At 47.2% G+C, this 5,226-nt stretch overlaps 1 long non-coding RNA gene across 1 annotated transcript; it reads right to left on the reverse strand.

Moving 5' to 3' along the window:
- Window positions 1–2,722: 2,722 nt before the first annotated feature.
- LOC138946708 (uncharacterized) lies at window positions 2,723–3,618 on the reverse strand. Its single transcript, XR_011449421.1, has 2 exons — window positions 3,201–3,618; window positions 2,723–2,804 (listed from the first exon to the last, which is right to left on the reverse strand). It is a non-coding gene; the product is annotated as an uncharacterized lncRNA (long non-coding RNA).
- Window positions 3,619–5,226: the final 1,608 nt, after the last annotated feature.

Here is a 5,226-nt window from a genome sequence, read left to right on the forward strand (position 1 = left end):
ACAGCAGCCAAGACCAACAAAACCAGACTAGACAAGGTACAGAACCTTGGTCTCAGAACTATACTTGGTGCAATGAAGACGACACCCATTACAGAAATGGAAAAGACTGCGTCAGTTCAGCCCCTGGAAGCCAGAAGAGAAGAAAAACTCCTCATCCAAGGAGAAAAGATGAAACGTCTCGAGAGCCACCCACTCCATGACAAGCTCCAAGCACTTACCAAAAACCGCCTCAAGCGCCAAAGTCTGAACCATCAGATAAAGGAGCAGCAAAGAAACAATGCTGACATTCTGACTCCAAGCCCGACCCAGTGTGAGCCTCTGACCAGCACAGATTGGACTCCACAACGCCTAGGAGCGGAAATCAGAACAAGCATTCCAGGCGTCACCTCCAAACAGAACCAAAGTGACGCCGCTCTGAGAGCCCTGGCGCTGGACGAAATCCACCAACGCTATCCAGCCAGCAAGTGGACTCTTGCCTACACTGATGGCTCAGCAGAGGATGCAACGAGGAATGGAGGTAGCGGAGCATACATCTTGCAGCCCAAGAAGCCCCCAACAACACTGTCAGCTCCAAGCGGAGCCCTCAGCTCCAATTTCAAAGCTGAGGTCAACGCGCTCTCCCTTGCAGCAAGCTTCCTCAACTCAGTGGAAGAAACACCAAAGAACACTGTCTTCCTGACCGACTCAGTCTCTGCACTACAAGCCCTCGAATCCAGCAACACAGACCAGAGCTTGGAAGAGCTGAAGCACCAGATCAGCACCCTCGCCAGGAAGTCCACAGTCGTCCTTCAGTGGATACCAGCACACTGCGGAATCTCTGGTAACGAGAAGGCAGACGAGCTCGCCAAGAATGGCAGCAAGATGGAACAGCCAAACCACTGCCAGTCATATCGAGAGGCAAAGACCCTCATAAAACACAGATGGAAAGAGAAATTCACCAACAAAACTTCTGGCTACAAGCCACAAAAAGACCCCCTCCATCTCCTAAGCCGTGCTGAGCAGGCTATCATCTTCCGCCTCCGCACTGGACACTGCTGCCTCAAAGCACACCTAAGGAGGATAGGTGTAGCAGAGTCTGCCACATGTGACTGTGGAGAGGGAGATCAGACTCCAGAACATGTTCTCCAAGCATGTCCCCTCCTCGACCAACTGCGGATCCAGACATGGCCTGACCCAACAGATCTGAGGACCAAAATGTGGGGAGCACTGGAGGACCTGGAAAGAACGTCCATGTTCATGGCATCCTCCAGATTCCGAGTCTGACACAACCGTCAAAAACTACGAACACTAAATCTTTTGGTGAGCGCTCTTTTTCTGTTTCTGCTCCTCTCGTCTGGAACTCTCTCCCTGTCACTCTTCGTCACTCTGCCTCCTCTGGCTCTTTCCGCACAGGCCTGAAAACGCATCTTTTTTCACTTGCATACACATGATACCCCCCCCCCCCCCCCCTGCGTGCATGGAGTGTTTTGAATTTGTATGTATATATATGGCTTTTTCTCATTCCGTTGCTTTGTCATGTTTTTTCATTTGAGTTTTGAGTATTGTTTGCATGGAGTTCGGTATTAATTTTGCTTGTATGGTTTTGCTTGTATGACTTTGTTTTGTCTTTACCCTGTTTGCTTGGTCTTGCGTGCTTGGAGTGTGTTAAGCTTTTGTGTTTGCTTGCATGGAGTATGCTGAGTATGCTATGTTATGTAGATTGTGGGTCTTGTTCATTGTGTATGGTTTTATTATTAGTTATGTTAATTCTAGTTATTGTAAAGCGCATTGAGCATATATATGATTATGCGCTATAGCAAATGTCCATTATTATTATTATTATTATTAACAAGATGTGGTCTTTCTTTTGTTTATACTGATGAGAGTTTTGCTTACCCAAAGCCCATATTTTCAAAAAGTGCCTCATTTGGGCCTTTATAAAACATAATTGAGAGCCAGGTATTGAAGTGACCTAGAAATGTCTAACCCTGAGCTCATGATATTTTTTGTGCCTAACGTTTCTAATATTGGTGAGGTTCATTCTTTCACTTCTTGTGACGTCACTTTTAGGTTTCAAACACCTATATTTTCAAAAAGTGCCTCATTTGGGTTTTATTAAACATAGTTGAGAGCCAGCTATGCAGGTGACCTAGAAATGTCTAACCCCAGAGCTTGATTTTTCTGGTCCTAACTTGCTAATATTGGTGTAAATCTATATAGCAATACTAAAATGACCACATAATGGTCAGTTTTTAATGAAAAGATCTGAAGATCACTATGTGCCTTCTTTGAACACTTCCAGTAAAGCCCAGTCAATGATTTTGAGAATACATCAAATTTAAGGTGTATATATTTTTTTGCAAAGTGTGTTTTTTATTTGTGAATTTGTAATATGGTTAACTTAATATTTGTCTGTGTTTATGTATTTCGTCGGTTATTGTTTTTGTGTGTTTATGTCCAACACCACACTGTAATATTTCATTACTGGGAAAATAAAGTATGTTTGACTTGAATTGAATTAAAGTTGTTCTTTCCTATTGAAATCAGAATGTAGTGCTATCACACACACACACACAAACACACGCACACACACACACCCACACCCACACCCACACCCACACCCACCACACACGCTCACGCACATGATGCTAGCTCAATCTACAGGCATTGCACACACTTTCACACTGAAAATCAACATCACACACGCATTCCTGCGAACAGAAAGAGAAAGTTTTTGCAAAAGCTTCTTTCAAAGAGTCAAATTTATTTGTTCTAGCAAATCAACATCAGTTGGGCTGTGATCCTCTGGCAAGCCCCCACCTGTTCTGCAAACATATCGGAAAGACGAGTAAGACAAATGTAAATGACAGTGGCACTAGAAATCTGAATGTTGTCTTTAAGTTTAAACCTAAATCTTGGACACTAACATACCAACGCTCATATTCGCACAAGAACAGAAACACACACACACACACACACACACGCACACACACACACACACACACACACACGCGCGCACACATGCACGCACACACACACGCACACACACAAACACACACGCACACACAAACGCACGCACGCAAGCACACACACACATACATACATACATACATACACACACACACACACAAACACACACACACACACACACACACACAAACACACACACACACACACGCACGCACACACAAACGCACGCACGCAAGTAGCTGTGTACTTACTGAGCCACGCCTAGCGCGCAGCGGGGCGCGGCCACATTCCAGAATTGCGTCTGGCATCACTGACCCAGTGGGCAGCGCTGGCTGTGTACCTGTGTACTTAGCTATGACGCTGCTGCTGTGCTGTGTAGTAGTGATCCATCACTTATAGCCGGCCGGCAAGAAGTAACCACGTGCGTGTGTTGTTTAACAGCAGCAAGCAGCTACTTTCGAATCAGTGAGTCTCTTATATTACTAATTGTTCATTTGTTTTGTAGAAAACATCATAGTCTTCAACCTTTTGTTTGAAGTTTAAACTTTACTTGACTTTAATAGTTGTGTGTTTTTGCGGAAAAAACAGGTTTGATTAGACTGGCTTTGTTTAACAAGTACTTGCCAAGTGTAGTGACCATTGTTCAAGACTGTGTTTTGTATTTTTCTTTTCAGTGGATTCAACAACTTTTTACAAGCAGAATGCCAAAGGGGGGGGGGGGCAAGGGTGGGAGAGGTAGAGGTAGACGGGGAGGAGGGGTGGGGAGTAGGGGGTGGGGAGAGTGAGGGTGGCTGGGAGTGAGGGTGGGAGAGAGATGGAGAGTGATGGGACGAAGGAGATTTCAGTGGGGAGGGGGTGCAACTTTGCTGTCACGTTGCATCATGTCGCCATCTGAGATTAGTGCGATTATGGCTAGGGAGAAGAAGAGGACAGAGGGGGGAAGGGGGCAAAGACTGCGGGTCGGAAGGGGGGGGGGGAGAATATGACAGCGAAGGGGAGAGAGAGCGCAGGTGGGAGGAGATGGGAGAGATGGGAGAGAGTGAGGAGGGGGGTTTCTTTAAGGGAGACAGAGGTGAGGGGAGAGAGTGAGGAGGGGGGGTTTCTTTAAGGGAGACAGAGGTGAGGGGAGAGAGAGCGCAGGTGGGGAGGAGATGGGAGAGAGTGAGGAGGGGGGTTTCTTTAAGGGAGACAGAGGTGAGGGGAGAGAGAGCGCAGGTGGGGAGGAGATGGGAGAGAGTGAGGAGGGGGGTTTCTTTAAGGGAGACAGAGGTGAGGGGAGAGAGAGCGCAGGTGGGGAGGAGATGGGAGAGAGTGAGGAGGGGGGTTTCTTTAAGGGAGACAGAGGTGAGGGGAGAGAGAGCGCAGGTGGGGAGGAGGTGGAGAGAGTGAGGAGGGGGGGGTTTCTTTAAGGGAGACAGAGGTGAGGGGAGAGAGAGCGCAGGTGGGGAGGAGATGGGAGAGAGTGAGGAGGGGGGTTTCTTTAAGGGAGACAGAGGTGAGGGGAGAGAGAGCGCAGGTGGGGAGGAGGTGGGAGAGAGTGAGGAGGGGGGGTTTCTTTAAGGGAGACAGAGGTGAGGGGAGAGAGAGCGCAGGTGGGGAGGAGATGGGAGAGAGTGAGGAGGGGGGTTTTCTTTAAGGGAGACAGAGGTGAGGGGAGAGAGAGCGCAGGTGGGGAGGAGGTGGGAGAGAGTGAGGAGGGGGGTTTCTTTAAGGGAGACAGAGGTGAGGGGAGAGAGAGCGCAGGTGGGGAGGAGGTGGGAGAGAGTGAGGAGGGGGGTTTCTTTAAGGGAGACAGAGGTGAGGGGAGAGAGAGCGCAGGTGGGGAGGAGATGGGAGAGAGTGAGGAGGGGGGTTTTCTTTAAGGGAGACAGAGCTGAGGAGCAGATGGAGATGGCAGAGGATGATGGAGACAGTGTTTATTCTGAAGTCTACGAAGGTGAACATGCATCTATCTTTTTGTCTGTCTGCCTATCTGCCTGTCTCTGTCTGTCTGTCTATTTATTTGTCTGTGTAATTGTCTATGAGTCTTATTATGTGTGCGTGATTCTTTAGGCACGCAATTATTGAGTATTCTGCTGACAAAAACAGAAGAAAAAAACAAAACAACACAATACAAACACTGTGTTTTTACAACGTTTGCAAGTTTATTAATCAAAATATTGACACTATTTAGTCTTTAGCGATCTTGTGTATGGATTTAATGTATAGTCAATGCATAGTCAAGAAAAACGTACTGTTTGAATTTGACAACAGTGTTTAGTTTTTATCCGAGTTGAT

Source organism: Littorina saxatilis, linkage group LG14 (genome assembly GCF_037325665.1).
Source record: "Littorina saxatilis isolate snail1 linkage group LG14, US_GU_Lsax_2.0, whole genome shotgun sequence".
Lineage (NCBI taxonomy): Eukaryota > Metazoa > Mollusca > Gastropoda > Littorinimorpha > Littorinidae > Littorina > Littorina saxatilis.